At 37.7% G+C, this 22,379-nt stretch overlaps 1 long non-coding RNA gene across 1 annotated transcript; it reads left to right on the forward strand.

Annotated features, from left to right (window-relative positions):
- The first annotated feature begins 833 nt into the window (after window positions 1-833).
- Window positions 834-17,842, forward strand: LOC105092026 (uncharacterized). The gene is made up of 7 exons (XR_010381231.1): window positions 834-1,122; window positions 5,543-5,774; window positions 10,925-11,104; window positions 13,538-14,462; window positions 14,665-14,820; window positions 16,347-16,439; window positions 16,756-17,842. It is a non-coding gene; the product is annotated as an uncharacterized LOC105092026 (long non-coding RNA).
- The last annotated feature ends 4,537 nt before the right edge of the window (window positions 17,843-22,379 follow it).

Here is a 22,379-nt window from a genome sequence, read left to right on the forward strand (position 1 = left end):
TGATGAAACCATCATCAGTTTGAAAATCACTGGTGTGCCATTTTAGCTCATATCATCAAGGGCATTGATGTTCACAGTTCATTGTCCTCAAAATTTCATAGAATAGTATTACAAAAACACTTTGAAGAAAATGTCTGAAAGCCATCAGGCTGAATATCCCCATCATTTCCCTAAGAACTAGCTGTTTTAGAAACAGAGAGGTAATCCATGCACAGCTATACTGTATCAATCAGAGAAAGCAAAATGGAAAAAAGCAAGAGTTGAAGTAGATATGTGTTCATTTATAGAATTTAAATACTTTCCTTTTGGAAAAAGTTCCAGAATCCTATGGTAGAAGTTGCTTTCTGTAGCAGATAAATCTAATTGGTATCTTCTGGGGTTATAGGAACATCATTAACATGGGATCATCTTGCCCACGGTAAATATTAAAAATGTGATTTCTAAGTTAGTCAATATATTTGAAAATGGCTATGTGACTTGAACAGGAAACTTACAAAACTTAGTTTTTCCCTTCTTTTTGGGTCATATTTACTGAGATTTTACTTTTTTTCAGACAGAAAAATTGCTGATAATTTCAGTGTTAAAATCTGGACTGAAAGAAACAGCATGTTTTTTCCCTAGCTCCTACCTCATATCTAGCACACATTCTACAAAGGTACCTAAGTGATGAGATTGGTAAAAATCCAATAAACTGCGTAATTTGAATATACTTTCCCCAACAGAAGAAGTAATTGTAGTGAAGTTAAAGCAATTTAATTCCAGTCATGGAATTTGTCACTGAGCTGCTCTCTGATAACAGGCAGCAGCATTTGTTCCAGGATTTGGGGATAAGGAGCCAGTAGAAACCACCCCTGGCACCTTCTGACCATCTGCAGTTACCTCGTAGATTCCGATTAAATGACAGCGTCTGAGCTGCAAAATTAAGCTTCCTTTGAAAAAGTGAGTAAGAGGAAGAAAGAACCCAGTTAGAGGGAAAACGAGGGCTCATGCAAGAACTGGTGAGGCACAGAGAAGGGACTGAAGGATTAAAGATGACCTCCTCTGAGGACACGCTCCTCTTCCCCTGGACGACTGTCGCGCTGCCCTGGCTGATGCAGAAGCAAGTCACAAGGCTGAGGTCATGTGAGTGCCGGGCTGTGGGGCGGATGGCACAATGCTTCCATGGAATCATGCACGACAGCCCTGTATGTGGGCTGTCCCACAACCAGGCTGAGCTGGAGGGTGGTTCTGCCTCTGCTAACACACTAGTGGGAATAGCCTGACACTTAGATGTACTTTATCCTAGCTCTGTCCCTCTAGCTAGCTGCATAGACAGTTTACTTAAGTATCATTTTCCTAGAGGGGTTGTCGTGAGGATTATGTATAAAGTATCCAGTATAATGCCTGGAGTTAGCAAAATTTTGATAAATGGTAGCGATGATGATGATGATGATGATGATGATGGTGGTGGTGGTGGTGGTGATGAGGAAGAGGAGGAGAAGGAGGAAGATAAAGATGAGGAAGATGATCAAAAGAACCAAGCATTGGCTAAGGCTGGCTTTTATTTAAACTTTGGGTAAACCCAGCTCACTACCCAGATTAAGTATTTTCTTCATGGCACTGAATTTGACCAAGTATTACAATACACCTTCCTGCTTTTGTAAGATTTTACATGCATATAGATACACACACACATTTGCTGTCATTTCTAATCTTATATTAAAATTCATAGAAACAAAGAATGGCAGCCTTCAAACAAAACTGAGTTATTACAAAACACATTTGGATGAAACAATTTTAATTTTAAATTAGATTTCCCTTATTTACAATTTTTTAAAAAGGAATAGGAGACTTTGCCATATGTAAGAAATTTCAAACATTATAAAAGAACAGGAAAACACATAACAAAATTAGCAGATTTTAGCTTTTGACTATTTTCTGCATCAAAAAAGTAAAATCAATAAATATTTTTGCTTAATCTTAACAAAAATGTTCAGCCATGTATATCATTCAAGAAGATTTCTAGTAGTATCTTCTTCTGAGAAATCCTCAAATGAAGGCATCTAACTTCATGGTGGTGGGTAGAGACATTGAGGATCAGAGAGTATAGAGCAAACCTATAACTTTCATTCTTGGAATTCTTCAGGTGCGGGTAGGAGTGTGAGATTATATAGATATATATGTGTGTGTGTATATATACACACACACACACTGCATATATATATAGTATATACGTATTCTAAGATCATATTGCAAGTTCAACTGAATTTTGTTCTAGTCATATGGCTGCTCATATCTCTACTAGTGCTTACTTACTTGCATCATAATTAACTGTTTTCTCTTTCAAAGGACTGAATGTTTTTTTGCAAAATAGTGTCTCAGTGCAGGATGGTGTAGGGGGCTTAGGTGGCAAAATTATAGTTAATTCACTGTTGTGTTTTCTGGGCTGAGTCTGGTTTGGCACATAGTAGGTGCTCAATGAATGCATGAATAAATCATTGAATAGATGATTGAATGAAAGATACTTTGAGAGACTTGAAAATACCTTGTTCTTTAAATGAAAAAAAAGCAACATGCTTCCTGCTTTCATTTTCCCCTGATACATAATTTGGTGAAGCTGATAGCAGCCCACAGCATGCCAGGACTTGGTTGTCTTGTAACCAAATTGCTTGTGAAAGTGGTCTGAAGAGGTGGTAAACACTATGAGACTAAATACCAACAATGCTGTAAGCCAACAAGTACCATTAGGAAGGGGAAAAGAGCTTTGAGGAAATTTAATAAAATCCAAGATTCCCATCAAGTTTAATGACTCAAAATTCAAGAAGATTATAATTTTCAAAAATGCTTTTAGGGCAAGTTGTATACTGACAGTTGAGTACAGAACAGTAAAACTGATAATTAAGATTACGAGTAGAATAAAAGCCATATTAGGGTTATTACATTGGAACTTTTTGAATGAGTGATGTACTGACAGAGATAAGCTTTATTGCAGAAAAGTGATTAACAAGTTTATCGTCTGTACAGTCAATGTTCTTGTTGAATGCTGAGGCTACTGGAAAATAAGATGGAAAAGACATTTGAAATGTGTTCTCTTTCACATTCCTTGATTAAATCTTGTTTGCCTAATATCCTTATATGTGGAGAAGATAATATCTGGAAACTTCCACTTCTATATCTTGAGATGCAAACATTTTTCTCCTCATGGTCTAAGTCAGCATCATTTTGGAGCATGGTACAAGTTGTTTTGAATAAGTTTACCTTCTTTGGTCACTTTGTAAATTGTTCTCAGCTGTAAATTGTCACAGATCACATTTTGTGACTAAAGAATGAAGAAATGAAACTCAAATTTAGGATGTGGATAATCTCTCTCGAGTATCACTCTTTTAAGTCAGGCATTTTTAATGGGTTCATCAGTGAAAATTAATTCTGAAGACATTTCTGTGTTTCCAAATTCCCCCTCTCAGATGGGTATCAGATTTGGGCTGTCTCCAAAAACAGGACAGCAAATTGTCTATTATGGTACGATTCAAAGAAGAGCTTCTTTGAGCAGAGGGTCATGATGACTCCCTCTCAGTGCAGAGGACTGAAAGTATGGCTGATAGCCCGTGCCTTGGAAGCAGTCAGTATCTATGGCTAAACTCCCCTTGCTGAACTTTTTCATATATCAGGTTTGTAATGTGGTGTTTAGTTATTGTCTCCTGGTGGCACAAGCAAAATTTGAAGAGGTGACAAGAAAAATCATAGAATGAGGCATGAACCAAATTAATTCTGTTAGGCCTCACCCTATATTAGGGGACAATGAGCTATGGGGTAGTGGGAAGCACACCATCCTTGATGAGTATCAGGGTTCTGACCCTAGCTCTGCCATCTGGAAACCTTGAGCCAGTCACTTGGTCACTCTGAGACTCAGTTTCTCCATCTGGTGTATCAACGAATAGGATTCTCATGACCCTTAAGTGAGATAACTTATATACAATTACCTTGTGAAATGTAAAAAGTTGTGTAAGTGTAAGGTATTATTTTCCTAAGTTATGGTAAATCTATATGTTAAAAAGCCACATAAGAGTTTTTTTTTTTTTTTTTTTTTAACTGAATTATAAACATCCTAAATGTCCTCTTTTTGGTACATCTACTTTGTCTTAAAGAAGATTCCTTGGTAATCTGGTTAGGAAATTTGCAGAGCAGAGCTAGAATGTTTTCATTTCTCTTGGGGTTTTGCAGTCCTCATGTAAGAAATGTCTCCCTTATCCTTTATCACAACTGCATAGAACTGGACAAAGAGCCAGAGGGAGGGCCCGGGTCTGTGTTCAAATCCATCATTAACTGGATGACTTTGGGCAGGTCTTATCACCTTTCTGAGCTTGTTTCCCAGACAGTAAGACAATAGGAACAGTGCTACCTGACTTGCTTTTCTCACAGAATTATTGTGGAAAGCAAATGAAAAAAATGGATGTAGAACACTTAGCTATAATAAAGTTCTGCTCAGACATAGCATTCTGAATTATCCCTCCAGCATTACTAGTAATGGTTTGCTATATTATAAATGGGCTTGACTATAATAAAAGCAGCTTTTCATTTTGGGGGGATTTCTTCCAAATGTACTGTTAAATGAAACCATTATATCAATGTTTGCCGACAAAGCCAGCAAGAAATGGCACTAAAATATGTGACATCTTAGCTTTAGTGAAGTAGTTATTCAAATAAATGGAAGCATTATCTCAAAGTGTTATTGTTAAAATAGTTTTTTCCCATAAGTAGAATTATCTGAGTATTATGAGCAATCATTTTCAAACTTTAGAGCAACTTGGTGTAGGTGACTGTTTTACACAACCTAAGATGAAATGAAAAATAGACAATTTCCCCAGAAAAATCCAGACAACTAGTACATATAATTTAGCACCATATTCCAGCTAGGAAAGTTGACAACATTTTAAAAATTTCCTCGGTAGCTGACTTAAATCACCATTCAAAAGGCTCTTTGGGCCTTAGGTTATCCAATACAGCCTGTATTGATCCCGTAACTCAGATAATTGGTGAATAAATATCAAATTTTCTTTGTGCTATGCTGATACAGCTTCTAAGGTGAAATTAGTTTCAGAACAAAGATTCACATGGAAAGAACAGCACATAAGGAAAATGATTTTATCCCCCAATATTCCAGGCCTTTGATACTTTCATTTTAAGAGGAAAAAGCATTTAGTAAATCAAAATTACATATCCATCTTCTCTCCTCTGTGTGCTTCTAAAATAGTTTACTGCTAATATATCTTGAGATAATACGCTGATAGGTTCTGCGTAAATATATACTGTTAGCAAAAAAAGGCTATGCATCGTATGCTGTTGGGTACACAGTCCTTGAATGGTTTTTAGTGGACTTTGTAGGTAAGAGCCATAAGCAATATTAGAATGTTCTGAACACTTAACTGGGAGCCAAGAGGAATGTTAAGTAAATGGAATGGCTCATTTGGAATGTGCCAGTTTATACCAGTTCAGCTCTGGATAGCAAGAGTTAGTGATTTCCCTTCTTATCAACTAAACACTCTTTCTAATCTCTTTTTAATAGGCAGCACCAGGCATGAAGACTTCATCCAACCATCTATCACCTTGTGCCATTGATAGTCATGAAGAAAGATCAGCTAATAGCCCACAAGTAGTACAGACTTCAAGAGAGGGAGTCGAGTGTGCTGTTGGCAAAGCAGGGTGTCTTCTGCTGAGCCCTACAAGGAATTAGGAAAACAACCCTGGCAACCTGAGGTTGAAATGTTTCAAACACAAGGGCAGATTGTGGCCATGAGGTGAGAGCCTTTTGCTGGCAAAAATTTACCACTGACATTTAAGGGGGAGACCAATAAACATGGTTAAAAATAGTCTTTGTTTATGGCTATATGCATGTGAAAGTCACAGAACGGATTGCATCTCTGACCACTCCATAGGGTAGAACAGTAAATAAAATATTTGGGTTATCAAAGAACTGAGTAAATAACTGGGACTCACTTATATACGGCAACATCTGTCAGTAAATACTAAACTTGCCATCAAGAGAGTTCTCAACTTTTATTTCCAACTCTGAGCTATCTGTAAAATAAAGATGACACAGTATAGATTCAGTGAAGCTGGAAGTAGACCACAAGAGCTCTCCACATGATGGACACCAAGCAGGATTTGTCATGTAGGTTCTTCCATTTGATGGTGACGCTCAGGTCTTGAAATGCTTGACACTGAGAACTCTTAAGTGAAGAAGCGCAATCATATTATATTCTGTTGCTTTCGTCCTTGTCTCTGCTCTGTCTTTACCTTGGCAAGGGCTCACTAAAAGCAGTCCAGGATTTTACATAATTCATATAGTTTGAGATAATTGAAACTATAGCTCTAGTTTTAAATCTCAAATATTTAAAAAAAAATCTTATGTTACCTACATCAAGTGAAGCTTCACTATGGAATACTGAAGATGGTCTTTGGCTCCCCTGATCATCCCATTTAAGGTTCTACTGGGGAAATTCTTTTGTTCTGTCCTGGGATTTCTTTGACAGCCTTCTGTTAAGCACTGTTTCTCAAACTTTCATGTGCAGACAAATCACTTGAGGATTTTTTAAAAACATAGATTGTAATTTAGTAAGAATGGGGCCTGAGAGTTCACATTTCCAGGAAGCTTCCAGGTGACCATCCTGGCCCAAGGATAGACTGTGTAGCAAGACACTGAACTTTGGCCTTTTTCTATACCACTTACTTCTCCCATGGGAGGAAGACTGATTTATCTAGTTGATGAGAGAGCAAGAATCTTTTCATCTATGACCCTCCTGTGAAGGGAGATATGGGGGCAGAGGCCACTTGTTGCATATGGCGGCCTCTTTTGCTCTCTCCCTTTGCAAATGCCCTGCCAAGGAGTGGAAATTTTCTTCTCCATCTGACAAAGCTCCTGGGAAGTTTCTGCCTGTGGGGGCAGGAAACCTACCCTGGGCTCTAACAAACAGGTCTGGAAAGTCAGTGGGCTTAGTGAGGCTGCATATTAGGAAGTCCCTTTGGCATTGGTCCAAATCTTGTTTTCCATCCAGCTCCATCAGCAATAAAACTGACCTTCTGATCTTCCAGTTGAAGTCTCTATATGTTTCTCACTTTGTTCTGAACTTAGTAGGAAGAGAAGGGTAATTAATTTGTCCTTCAAATTCCAGTGAATGCTGTAGAAACCCTTGCCTCCTAATACGGGGGCTCATCGTGGCCTCTTGGATAGGAGAGGGTAGTTATATATGGTGTTGGATCTTCAGCTCCTGCTCCCGCGAGCGTCAAGGGGAAGACAACGATGAGGGTTATTCTGAATCAAGTTTGAAAAATGAGGTCAACTGTCCTGCTGTCGCTGGGCTTCTTACATCTTCAGAACCTGTTGAGCAGATTTAGGTTCCCTTATAATGCTGGGATTCAGATGAAAGGAGAGGCCTGTTTTTATCTGTGAGCTCCCTGGGAAAGCCCTAGGGCTCAGAGCGGCACAGGGGGCCGGCGTCTTCCTAAGAGAGAATAGGCTGCTATTTTAAGGAGGTTAGAGACTCAAAGAGTTAAGCCATAACAATAATGGCTCAAGTTTTATTTAATTCTATCCCACTGGGTCTCCTCTTTGGACACCTGTAGTACCCAGTTACTCCTTCTCTACCAGCTTGCAAGGCTACCCGTCACTCAGCTTTGCATGGTGACACTGCCTTTCACCCTTGTCTGATGCAAAGTCTAAACCCTCAGGCAACCATCGACAATCACCCAGTTTTGAGTTCTCTTTTATGGGAACTGGATTTGTGCCATATGTGCAAGTATGTTGGCTAAAGTGTCAGACCAAGATTCAAATATCAGCCTTACCTGTTATTAGCTGGATGCTTTAAAGTCTAGGACTTGTTTAGCCTCTCTGAGTCCTGTTTATTCATCCAAAAAGTAAGAAAAATATTTACAGTTAAATGAGATAGCATATATAAAGTACCTGGCCTAGAGCAGACACCTAATACATGATGGCTATGACTATTAATATTATAACCTTTTTACTTAGCCTTTGTTTCTTGCTATTTTCCACACTTTAGGAAAGCATTACCTCCAATATCCACTTCCTGCCATAATCCCCAGGAAAACACAAATACACACACACACACACACACACACACACTACCTGAATTCAGTTGCTTACTAATCTTAATATCAATCTATAAAAATTAAGTCAAATAGTAATGTGCCTCAAAACGATATGTACGTGTAGGGGAGGAAGAAATTTTCCTCTACCCTTCTAGGTTCTCCTGGCTAGGCTAAGAATTGAACTGACATGAGACAGATTAACAGGAGAAAATCAAACAAAAGTAAATAACATACAGGAGAGAGACACAGGAGAAATGAGTAATTTGCCAAAATGGCTGAAAATCTCACCTTAAATACCATCTTCAGCTAAAGATAAAGAAAGATGTTGGGAGTAATGGTTTGGGACTTCAAAGGGGAGGCAGGCTATTCACATGAAGATAGAAAACAAATGTTTGGTAAACAAATGTTTGCTGGGCCATGCAGAAACAATGGGACACAGAGTAGACTCTGAACCCTAGGCTTTGCTGAGTTTCTCCCACCACACTTAGCCCATATTTTTTACAGGTATCTCTGATGATAGCTCTATTATGGAATGGGCCCTCTGTCTAAAAATTTTTAGGCAGTTAGGGGAAAAGTTAAAGTTCCTTTATGAGTCCTTTGGAACTTGATTTTTATCAGCTCAAATAGTCAACATGACAAAGAGACATTTTGGGGTGGCAAATTTTGCTCCCCGATATACAAAATTCAGAATTATCTGTTATATCAATGGTTCTACTGCTCTCTTTCACTTTCTTGATCTTTTAAGTAGAGTCTCTGAGGATTTAACATTTGAAGTCAAAAGCAATTCTATGGGTCTCTCTTGCTCCCTCCTATTCAGAGACGGCTTGCACTCTGTCTATGGAGCATGTGTCTACTTTTACTTTAACCTGAGCACCCAACCCCACAACTTGTGGCCTTTCTCTTGACTTCTGAAACAGCTTATACTCCATACAGTATGTATGTCTCTAAATAAATCTACCTTTACTCAAAAAAGGAGAAAAGTGATTCTATGAATTCCAGTCTTAATAGATAGCCAATTTCAATAACTGAAGTCACTCACCAGATAATTTAAATCCTTCCATATTGAAAGAGAGCAGATACTCAAGCTTGGTAACCGGATGTTACATCTTATGATCGAAAAGATGAAGAAGTTATTAAGAACATTAAAATGTGACCTGACAAGTTTCACAGTAATATGCAAAGTAGTGTGTTACAATGAGAAATATCTTCGTTTTCCTTCTTTAAGTGTCCATAAGGAAGGCATATAACCAGTCTCCCAAACTCCCCACTTGTTTTAATTTCTTCAACAACATTTGCTGCTATCCCATCTTCAAGGGAAAGAACACCTGTGGGAACCAACAATAGCCTCACTTTTAAAGACTTTCTGGTCAGCAAATATAAATTGTTGTAACTCTTTAGAGCCAAAGCTCTAATCTCATAGAAAATCAAGAGGTACATATATTTAGCAAGTTGTCTTTTTGTAGGTGGGTGATGCCATTTGATAAAGAGCATATTGAGTATAAAAATATGGAGAAATTGCTTCTTTTTTTGTTTTTGTTTTTGTTTTTGGTGGGGAGGTAATTTGGTTTACTTATTTACTTACTCATTTCAACGAAGGTACTGGGGATTGAACCCAGGACTTTGTGCATGCTAAGTACTCACTCTGCACTGAGCTATACTCTCCCCCACAAAATTGCTTCTTTTTAAAAACTATTTGATCACGAGAATGAGTGTTTTTAAAAGAGGAACTGATTTAAGATAATTTGGCAATTGACAGAAGTGAATACTCCTTCAGGGCAGGGGTCTTTATTTGTCTTCTTCTCTGACATGAGCCAAATGCCTAGAACAGCACCTGACACTTAGCAAGTTTTAATAGATATTTGTTAAATGAACTCATGTACCAATTTTTCACATGTGAGCAGTCTTGCTATTAATTCAGTCATCGAAGGAAGAAATGATTATTGTTTAATCATCTTAAGACAAAGAGCATTTACTCTGCTTTTTCACTTGCCAAACTGATGGCTTCTTTTACTTTTTTCTTAAAAACAGAAAAGAAAAGAAAAAAGTGATTTCCATTTTCACCAGTGTGACCAAAGATTCATTCCTTTAAATGAAAAGAAATATGAGAACACACCCAAGAAAATTCAAACCTAATTGCAGCTCAACTCTGTCCTGCTCTTGGCACAAGATGAGACAAGCCAGGCAGGTCAGCTCAGAGCCTCTGCTCCAACAATGACTCAGGGATTTGGGCTGCTTTCACTTTGAAACTCTGTCATCTTGGAGGGCTTTGCTTCTAGCCACATGGATAGCAGAGAGGGAGTATGGATGACTCACAAACACTTCAATTGCCTTGGACCATCAGGGACATACCACTTCCACTTACATCCCCATTGGTGGGAACATAGCCACATCATTTCCACCTTGCTGCAAAGGCAGCTGGGAAATGTAATGAATACAGTCTCGTTCACAGAGAGCATCAATAGGTTGGCAGTGCAGACTTGATATTGCTACACAGTTTAAAACATAAACTGCTACATTTTAGAGGGGGAATCTGATAGTAGGCAAGGAAAGATTCTATTATTTGCATATGTTGGTATATTCTATTTTTTCAGCCAACTGAAAAATGATTTCAGATTTTTATTCTCAACAGATAGCATTTCTTTTGGTCCTAAGTGTATCCCTTCCACTGGGCTAGTAGCTTCGTATCAGCTTCCATTGTTTTTTCTCTGCTTTTATTAACAGAGTAAGCTCTTTGATTCATTTGATGCTGCTTTCAGCCAACCATACTGGTGTGTGGTCTGGATGAATGTGTCATTAATTTTCTTTAACTGATCCTGGAACTTGGCTAATTATATTTTCACAGAAGGTATACTTTACCTCCAGAATATGGAATGAGAAACTAAAAACATTTTACTCAGCAATGCAAGAGAACATTCAAAGGTTAAGAAACAGTAACAGCAATGACAGCAAGAATAAGAACAAGAGCAAACAATTCTTCGTCCTCGAAGGCATGAGGTCAGAGCACACTTTTCCTGCTGCTCAGGTACCTGTTTGTCTTGCTGTAGACTGCAGAGAATGGTTTGAGTGCTTTTGTAACTTGCATCTGTTCGGGTCTTGAACTATGGTTTTATAGGTTGCTTTGTCTTCTTATCAACCTGAAAACATTTTTCTGTATTAATGGAACTGACTGATTTGCAACCATGATTAAATATATTTCCTCATCCCAGACTAAAATTCTGATCAAATTCCTACGTGATTATCACCCTTTCACCATGTGTATTATCTCAGTGATTGTGTAGAGAAGCACTTAGCGCCTATTGGATAATCCCTACAATCTAGAGAATCTGACTTGCACAGAAAACTTTCCTTAAGTTATCTGGAAATAATCATTGGGCCAAAATATGAGGCTAAAGTGCTACATTTTCTTCTTATCTCTCAGTAGATTGCATCAAACTTTTCTCCTGTTTTCATGATATTGTTTTGGCATTCCAAGTCCAAGGGCAATTTTTGCTACAAGAATTTTGGCTTTGAATTTCCTGGGTATTTTTTTTGTTTTAGAAAATTTAGAGCCTTGGATATTTAGGTCTAGCTCCTTTGGTTATATTTTGAATATCTCCTAGATGATCTTGTACAAATATTTTGAGTTAGATGCATGTCTACATGTAGGAAACTTGCTGGCTCTCATATTTTCTCACTTTTTTTTTTAAGTCAACACGGTTTTACTTCTAGAGGTTTCCTCTATATAGCCTGCACATTCTCTATGCTGAGCTATCTTGTATTTTAAACTATGTATCACAGACTATTGAAAAGACAAAAGAGTAATTGTGGATTTCACAATACGGAATCTCTAGGGATCTAATAATTTGGAACATTTACTTCTCTCACCCTCAGAATAGAGACAGTAGAAAGAAAAAAAGAAATTGAGAAACAATGTGACAAATTTAACAGAGAAATATGTTATGAATCTCTGATAAAAATGAATAGAAAAACTTGAAAGTTGTTAACTTGAAAAATGTTACATAACATGGCATGGGAATCTATTTGGAAAGTTTTTGGCTCAGTGGTAAAAGATTTTTGATGTGCTAAACACAATTTTCTTTTTAGATAGAGGGCAGGAGATGGAAGGGAGACCAAGGAGAAGAAGGAGAAGGAAGGTTAACCTTGATTAATTTCTGAACAATATAAGTTGTCTTGTTGTCAGCCTGTTTCTCTTAATCTAATTTCAGCTGTCGCCAAACAACATGTATATTATGTTTCTTTGTGTTTTAGTCAAGCCTAACTTACATTATTGACTAGGAGGCAAGTGGCAGACATGCTGGTTCCCTACACCAAGTCTATTTCATCCATCTTCTTTAGTAAAAGAATTCCATGCTTTTATTTGGAGTGGCAATGTGCCCAGAATTATGTGTAACTAGTAGTGGCCTTGTGACCCAATTTTGGTCAATGAAAGTCATTGGTGGAGCTTCCAGGAAATAAAACTGTAATTTTTCTAAGAATAAAAGGGGAAAAAAATCTCAGCTGGCATGTGTCTTTTGTCCCTTGCCCTTTCCCCTTCTTCCTGCCTGGACTGAGAAGTTTATGTCTGAAGGTGTGGCAGCTGTCCAGTGAGTATAAAGACAAAGGTCACATGTTAAGGATGACAAAGTGTAGTATAGAAGGAGCTTGGTTCCTTGAACAATTGTCTTAGGCCTGGGCTGTCCACCTTGAGCATCCTTGTAAAATGAGATCTATAGTCTTCTGTTTATTTAAGCTGCTTTAGCTGGTTTCTGTTCCATGCAGCCAAATGCAATCCTAAATGACTCAGCTTAATTAGACAGTGGTAAGTAAGTTGGGCAATAGGATCCCTTCTCCTGCTTCCAGGTAGGCTAGAGACCAGCTGTTCTATTGTCTGCTTCTGTCTGTGCATGGAATTGGCATTACTGATACACAAAGGCTAAAGTTATCATGAGGGATATCTCCTCTCTGATAGTTGAAACAGTTGACCGAAAGAAATGAAAATGCAGTGCTTTTTGTTTGTTTGATCATATTTCCTGCCCTCAGTCCCTCTTAATTGATCTTTTGGAAAATGTTTCGGAATGTACTCCTTCCCTGGAGTATGTTTATATCCATGAATGCCATCCTTGACATCCCTCTCCCACCCTGCTGTCCTTCATTCTGGGTTATTACAAATGCAGAGTTCTCTGGACACATTTCACAACCTATTTTAGAGCTAAAAGGACCTTAGAGATGGTCTATTTCAATTCTATCATTCCACTGAAAAGGAAATGAGGAGAAAGAAGAGTAAAATAAGACCTCCAAGTGAAACAAGACTTATTGGCAGTCAGTTGTGTGTGATAGGCACTAATTACAATGGTGAACATTTATGGTGTTTTTACTACACGCCTGGCCCAGTGCTAAGCATAATTCATGCTTTATCAGTGTTTCATCCTCCCAACAGCACTGTGAAGGAAGGTTTATAAGCATCTTTATTTTACAGATGAGGACATTCCAGCATGGGAAGATGAAATAACTTCTCAAGGTCATATGCCTAGTCATGCTTTACTCCAGGAGAGTCTGAGAAATGAAACACAGACTGCTCATCCTTCATCATAACTGATGTCAAACAAATCAACCTACAACATCCTTCAGAGTGGAGACTGAAAATACCATGTGATTAGTCTGTCACAGATTAATAAAAACTTGAACAATTGCCTTGTCACACGTTAATCACTTATAAATAGTTTGAGGATAGTAAGATTTCCATTCATTCACTCAATAAATGAGAAGTTACTATAGTTCAGGCATGAAGCCAGGCCTTGGGGATGTAACATGGTACAAGTTCCAGTTCTTGCCTTCAAGGGAAGGCCTATAAGGGAGACTGGGAGATCAAAAGGCAAGTAAGTGCTCTGTATTCTGTGCAGGCAGGAGAGGAAGGGATTTAACCAGTGAAGTGGGAAGAAGGCATCACAGTTGTGGGGGGTATTGTATGCTGAGGACAAAAAGGAAGGAAGAGCATGGTGCGTGGCGGGATATCAGGTGGGCAGGATGGCTGGACTGTTAACTCAAGGGATCACAGAGCCAGAAGTCAGCTGGGAGTCTGGTTAGCTATGAGAAGTGAGAAGCCATCCAATGGCTTCACTCAGGGGAGTAATGTCATCAGATTTATATTACAGAAAAATTTCCCCAGCTATTCCATAGAGGCAACATCAAAACAAAGTTCTGATTCTGTCTTTGAAGAACTTTACTTCTTTGTTTTTCACATATTTTTGTGTCCATACCAGGCATGACAAATACTCACCAGAAAATTAAAAACAGAAAAAAAAGCAGATTCTTGGCTTTATCGTGAATATAACAGGACCCTGGGATCAGATAGAAGTTGGATTTCTGTGTATATTTGGACAATTGGGTATAAATTGCCTTAGGTGAGTAGGAGCTACTCTTATTATGGATTTGGAACAGAATGATCTGTTGAGTTTAGTGCATGCATGCACGTTTTGCCTGTGTTTGTTCAAAACCTTCTATGGCGAACAGAATATGCAATAAAGTTGGTGCTGACAAGTAATGCCCTTTGTTTGTCCAGACAAACATGTAAAAATGAAAAACTTTTCTTGTTCTTTCTAAAAGGTCAAGTGCTTCTTCCTGAAGGACATCTCTTTAAGCCGCCTTCCAAGGCATTCTTACCACAGTTGAAGACGTTTTTCTGAAATAACAAAAACATTCCAGTGACTGCTCTGTGTCACATCAAAGTTGTGAGACACATACATACAAAAATGATGATAGGTAATTATGCAGATGCAACCTGCTCCAGTTGTGCTAAATATTAATTAGAGTCTCTGTGTTCTGTGATTCATTGTGGTGCTCAGATCCATTCACGTATCTCTGACTGCCCTTTCTGAGCAAATGAGGAAGAAGAAAACAAAATCTCATTTTCGGCATAGTATCCAGTAATGATGAGTATCTGCAATAAAGTTCATAATATGACATAAGACACTGGTACAATAAACACTGAAAAATAGGGAGGCATGCTGAAAAGATGTGACTGTTTCACTTGTTAAGGCCATTTTTATCTGCAGCAAATAGAGAACATTTAACTTGATCAAATTCTAAAATTGCAGTTCCTGAGTCTGGTTGTGATGCATGCTTACCCATCTCCAGATGATGGATTTCTTAATTCAAGTATTTAAAAAGTCCGTGATTTGGTGCTGTTCTTAAAAAAAAAAATGCTAGTCTCATTGAGCGGAAAAAGGAATTCCATAAGGTTAACCCCATATTGGGTACAAAGTTATTAAATTTTTCTTGAAGTTCATAACAGGTTAAGTGAAAATTGTCTAGTTCTTAGTGCTATCTTCACTCCGATATTTCACAAACATTAATAATTGATTATTTGGGAGCATTTTTGTCTTCTCTAAGATCTGTCTGTGCTATTTATCAGCAATGTGACTTTGAGCAACTTAGCCTAAGATCCCAGTTTCTAAACTTATATTCTCTAAAATGTAGTCAAGTAATACATCCACAAGGGATTGTTATGAGGATCAAATAAAATAAATGAAAATGTTTAACACAATGTCTGACATGTATTAAGTTCTTGGTGGAATCTGAGGTAAGACATTGCTCTTTAGAAAGTGGAAGTAACATCTCAAAGTTAAACGAAGGTGAGGATGGCAACAGACACAGACAGCTTAAGTTCTTTTCATCATATCTTTTGCTCCCTTCAGCCAAATTCAAAGTGAGAAAAGTCAACAAAATTCTTCTTCTTTTTTTTTTAAATTGGAGTGTAGTTGATTTACAATGTTAGTTTCAAGTATACAGAAAAGTGATTCAGTTATACATATTTTTTTTTCAGATTTTTTTTTCCACCATAGCTTATTATAAGAAATTGAATATAGTTCCCTGTGCTATACAATAGGTCCTTGTTGTTTATCTATTTTATATACAGTAGTGTGTATCTGTTATTCCCCAATTCCTAATTTATTCCTCTCCCCCACTTTCCTTTCTAGTAACCATAATTTATTTTCTATGTCTGTGTGTTTATTAAAATTCTTTTTTTTAAACAAAATTCTTTATTACTTTCCTTAGACCCTTAGTTTTTGGAAGGTTAATGGGGAATTGAAATAATATGAATTAGTTAAATGAGCACTTGCTATATGCCAATAGTTATGCTATATTTTTTTCTAGTTATAACTGATAATGAATTTCCTTCCTAGCTTTTAATGATAAGAGATGTCTCATTGCTTTACTTCAAAAGTATCAAATTCAATCTGATTTGGAACTTCCAGTCTCTAAGTTGTCATGGTTTGCATCCCTAGGCTCATACAAAGACCTGTGTGAAAAATGAGATCAAAGCACAGTGGCAGTTGTCTTTACCATTGCTGTCTTCAGGCCCAACCCTGCACTCTATGGTAACAAACCTTGTATGATTTTTCCAATTCTCCCAATTACCTCCTCCTTCACCTTGCTTGGCCAGTGTGGCACGTGAACCTTGTTGACCCTGTATCTGAGGCTTGGATGAAATATCCACATCCGGCAGGATACAGGATGTGATTTTGTGAGCATCACCAAGGGCCTGGCTGGAGGAGAAACCCAGAGGTTCAGGGAGTTACCTTCCTATGAGGTGAACCTTGACCAATGAGAAATGGAGACAGGAGGAAGCCAAGAACAATTACTGGTCTTTTTTGGTTCTTGTGGACTGCTATAAGGTGCCATTTCTCCTTGCAGACCTGACTGGAGAAGACCTTCATGCCAAGTGGACATGCCTGCTGAACAACCTACAATAACTTCCTGATTTCTGAAGCAATATTCAGCTGGTAATTCATTGCATGACATTGTTTCACATCTTTCTATGCCTCTTCTCCCTCTTTTCCTTACTCTCACTGCCCTGGGCTTGCATCTCCCAAGTAAAGTTTTACTACCTTAATCTTTGCCCTGGACTCTGTTTTATAGGAAACTAGGCTAAACAGCCATTCGCCATCGTGTGCTTCACGGAAGTGGAGTATGAATCTTTGCTATAGGATGGAATGCCCCTCCCAAGTCAATCTCTTCCCGGTCTTAGGATACTCATCCTCTCCAATAGGTTCTTTTTTCTCTATTCAAGTATCAATATCAGCCTTTTTTTTTTTTTTAGCATATCTTTTTTTTTGTCTTAATCCTTTATTTTTAATTTAAAAAAATTTTTATTTTTAAACATTTTTTATTGAGTTATAGTCATTTTACAATGTTGTGTCAAATTCCAGTGTAGAGCACAATCTCTCAGCCATACATGAACATACATACATTCATTGTCACATTCTCTTTCGTTATGAGCCACCACAAGATCCTGTATATATTTCCCTGTGCTACACAGTACAATCTTGTTTATCTGTTCTACATTCTGAAATCTCAGTCCCTTCCCACCCCCCTCAGCCTTTCTTAATGAATTCAGATTTCCAAACAAAACCTGGATGAAGAATTGCCTTCAGATGGCTTCACAACATCTGTTTTCACCCCTGAACACCAAAGTCATAAGGTACTTTCTGTGTTAGGGAATACCAGCTCGGATCTCAAGCTTGGCTATTGTCTAAAATGGGGATGGGAAAAAATACTTTTTTCTTATATCTCTGAGAATACAGTGGAAAATAATTTCTCACTTGATTATCTTGCCACACTAGCAGCTCTCTGTTTCAGCACTCGGCATAGACATCCAAGCAACTGAAAAAATAAAGGAGACTCATTAAAATCTAATGGAATGATTCAAAAGTGCCAGAGGTTTTCTCTAGCTTCCTGGAAATTTAAGATTTGTGCTTTCTCTATGGACACTGAACTTTAAATTTAAACTACCAAAACTGTTTTGGCTAAACAATTTGGATAAAACTTCTACATAAAAAAGAACTGCTTCTCTGTTTCTTTTTTCCTCCAAGTTAAGATGTTAAGTTTTAGAAAAGAAAAGTATCATCATTGTGGGAGAGAAAGACAATATTTCACCACCTAGATATTTACTAATGTAATATTGTTAGGGGGTTTGGCTACAAATGGGCAATAGAGTCTAACATTTTTTGTTGCTGTTCTAGAGATACTAGTCAATGCAATTAAATAACATTTTAAAAATTAGGTGTATAAAATTAGAAGGAGGTAAAATGGTGGTTACTTGCAAAAGATGTAATCATATACTTGAATATTCAAGATAATCAACTAAAAAGCTTCACTGATAAGAGAACTAAGGAAAACATTTACAATTAATAAACCAAATCAAGAATTTTGTTACACAACTGGCTAGAAAATAATACACTGGAAGGAAATGTCCCTTAAAATACCTAGGAATAATATAAAAAGAAAGTATACAAGATCAACATAAATATAATTTTTACATTATTTACTGAAAACACAAAGTAAGTGAATAAATAGAAAGACATAGCCTACTCTTGAATAAAAAATTTCATATCATGAAGCTATTAATTCTTTCTAAGCTTTTAGATCTATTCATGCAGATTCAAAATTTCATATGAGAAAATAAACATGCAAGAATTGCCAGGACAATTCAGAATGAAAAGGAATAAGGACAGAAAACTTGCCCTAGAGAAAGTAAAGCTGACCATAAAGTTACAGCAATTTAATAGTGTGGTACTTGCCAATGGAACAGGCTAGAGTCCAGAAATAGAGCCCGGTACAGAGGAGGAGAATCAGGCCCTTTTAGGTGTAGTTGGTCCTGGCATAAAAATCTTTTTGAAGGACAGTTTTTAACAATTCTAGCTAACTTAAAAATGCACAGACTCTGCTTTGGCAGTTCTATTTTTAGGAATTAATCATACAGACATACTCAAACTTTCAAGTATATACAGACATATTTTGTCCCATTTCTGTAATAGCAAAAACAAAAATAGAAGCCAATAAAAATCTAAGTGTTCAAAAGCAGACAACCAGTTAGGTAAACTGTGAATTAGCCATACAATGGAGTATTAAGTAGCCATTTTAAAAAATTCGTTAGGCAGCTTTATATGCATCGATACGGTTTGACCTCCAGTAAAGTTTAAGTGAAAAAACCAAGAAGCACATATGCACATATGTATATACACATGTACACACACACACAGATACATATACACACACACTGTGTGTATGTTTAAGAGAGCTAGTCAACTCTCATGTTCCACGATACCATGAAATGAGTTTAAAAATTCCCAGGAATTTGCTTTTGATAACAACATCAAAAATTCACAGCCAGCCATTCTTCTCTGTCCACACCCCAATCTCACGCCATTATTCTGTTAACTGAATATGTAAGTGTATTCATATTTCAGAGATGAAGCAAATTTGCCTAATTAAAATTTAACAGCTTGCACACATATTTAAGGCACTAATGCTTACCTCAAGGGCTTATCTGTCTCAGTTTGCAATATATATTAAATAGCAAAAACTTCTGAAAAATATTCAGGTCTATCTACACTCCTAAAAATATTTCTTTGCTAAGAGGAATGAAAACATTTTCCATTTCTTTTCAAGAGAATAAATTGTTATTACTTAAAATTTGTTATTTTACTCATATTTCCTTCTGTAGATGTTCAAGTTTTCAAAAGTATATTATACAGCATGTTCACGGACCTTTTATTTTTTGATCTCATGGGTAGTCTGTTTCCCATGTTGTTATATTTTTTAAAATAAACCCAAAAGACTGTATCTGCTGATATTTGAAATGAGACATCAGTGACTATTCAAAGGAAGTGAGCATCTTGATACATGAGTTAATGAGAAAATAGGTATTATTGGGGATAGTCTAATAATCACATTCCCATTTATGAGCTTTTATCCATTACATAATTTGTCTGAAGCTACATATAAGTTAATCTCCTTGGCAGGTTTTCCCGGGTTCTTTTACATCACAAATCTTTACTTAATCATGTTCAGCACTTTTCAGGAATTACTTTCTGTTTTTGGAAGCACTGACTTATAGGGATGATGGTTTATTGTTCCATTAGTAGATCAAAATTTAGTTGCTTCATGTTGTCTCCCATTTTTTAACATCTGTTTTGTCTTTTAGTGCTATCATTACTCGAATAAATAGTAGAACCTAAAATAATGGAACAGAAAGAAATGTCAATTGATAGTAAAATTGCTTCTTGGAGAGCTGTAGTGCACAGTAGCATCCTGAAGGCTCTGCGAAATCCTGCACAAAGACATCAGTCTTTGTTTAACCCAGTTTTTCTCAACTTCATTTGGCCGTAGAAGTCCTTTTGTGTGTCAGGAAGCTTTGAAATGCTGGTGTGGGCTCATCAAATATAAATATCTACCGTCTTCCTTATACTTTGCTGCCTTTTCTCTTTAACGTGTGTATGACTTGACTATTGATCTGATCTGACATTTGTCACGTCCAGCTGGCCTTGCTCACCCCTGTTCCATCACTGCTGCTGAAATGACATCCCTGCTGGTCACTGACATCTCATTTCAAATATTATCAGCAGTCTTTTTGGCTTGGAAAAAATGGAGAAATATGGGAAATGACTAAAACTATGACTCCCATCTGCTTTTGCTGTCACACAGTCACTTCACTGTTTGTCACTGAGAACGTGATGAGCACGATGCCGTGGTATGGAAGGTCCCACACTCCCCACCTATGGGCCATCTGGGGCAGGCAGCGGAGGTGAGCCAAAGATTCCAGTCCCGAGAGGTAGAATTTGCCAGTGATGAGATCTCCTGGCAACACATCCACAAGAACTCTGATTTGTATTTCATGTTTTATATGCTGTCTGCCGACCTCGCTTTACAGTTGAGCCAAAGTATGTGTGGGTGTCATGTGAAACCAAGTTTAGGTCCTTCAGCCTGTCTTAAACCGTGGCACAGGGAAGAGGTAGGGTGGAAAGTGAACTTGCACTGAACTTGTCTGCTTCCTGTTCACTTGGTGTGAAAGTGTTATTGAGCAGAAAAAAAAAAAATCTTTCCATTGAGACTTAAATGGCCTGACTAAAACCTAACCTGGTCTCGCTGCCACCATGACTTCCACTCATCAGTGTCTCTGTGTTCCCAGGGTCGTTTCCTCTAGCTGTTGGCAAGACAGGCTGTGTAAAGGAAGTGGACAAAAACCAAGGGTAAAGGGATGTTGGTCAAGGAAGCTCTCACAGTGAGGGCCTACATAATCCACTGAGCTTCCCTGGTCACCTCCCTTGTCTGAACTCTAAAATCCCTTCCACCACTTTCAGCTGTGAACTTCTGACAGATACCCACCCCGCTATAACTGTCCAGTGCTTTCCTGTAACATCCCACTAAAAGTGCCATCTTGATGTCTCTGCTGGGGCATAGCTATGATTCCCAGATCCCAGACCCTATAAATCATGCATCTATGTATCCTTCAAGTGGTACTTCAGGGTGTCCTAAATCACAGACCTCTCATAACTCCACTGGACTGAATCCTGCCAGGAAGTATACATCTGAGAGTTCCTTCTCTTTAATTTTTTTTCTCTCATTAATGAGGAATTTATTTTAAGCATCAGTTTTAAGAACCAAATCAACTAAAGAAGGAATAAAAATAATAGCATTAACATATTTAAAATTTGGGAAGGAAGTGGAAAATGTCAAAAATTCTAAGTTGTACAAGTAATTTGGTAACCTCTGGGTATTATGAAATCTAACTCTGGTCTGTAGACAGGGCTGAAAGTTGTAGTATCTACTTGAATGAAGACAGAGCTTGGACTATCAGCCGGCCTCAGTGCTTGCATTTTTAGAAATACCGCCTGCAATACTGGTCTTGGTGGGAAGTTCAACCACAGTAATACACAGCCTGATGCCTCTCCTGCATCCTTACACAAACTCAGAGATGCCCAGGCACTTTCTGACAGTATCTTCTTTCCCTTCTGTTGTGGAACGAAAATAAAGCCAATGGAAGCTTTCTTAAGTCCGCCAAGTGCTCCTGGCACTGTATGTAACACAACCCAGTGGAAAATGGAACTTGATACGGGATTTCCCATTCTCACACTTACTCAACCAGATACAGTGAGACGGCCTTGCTGTAATTCATCCCTGATCTTCTCTTTGGCTCATCTTTCACTTCTATCATGTTATTAGCTCCAGTTTTGCTGCTCCAGTTTCCTTCATCGTGAACGGGTATGAAATCAGGTACTTGGTCAATTTCTTAGAAATTTGACAGTGAGTGTAATGATCAGAACCTGGAAAAATTAAAGTTTTCTTCACTCTTCAGTGTTAACATTGAAATCCTTCCCTACTTAATACACATCTTTAGAGCTTTCACGATATTTGCTTACCCATGCAGTAGTGTGTTCGAGTGCAGATGAAAAAGACCCATATTATTTGAGTGGAAGAAGAGGTCTGAAGCCTAGAGGAAATTCTTTATTCAGTGATATGTGGTCAGCTTTCCTCAG

This window comes from Camelus dromedarius, chromosome 6, assembly GCF_036321535.1.
Source record: "Camelus dromedarius isolate mCamDro1 chromosome 6, mCamDro1.pat, whole genome shotgun sequence".
NCBI lineage: Eukaryota > Metazoa > Chordata > Mammalia > Artiodactyla > Camelidae > Camelus > Camelus dromedarius.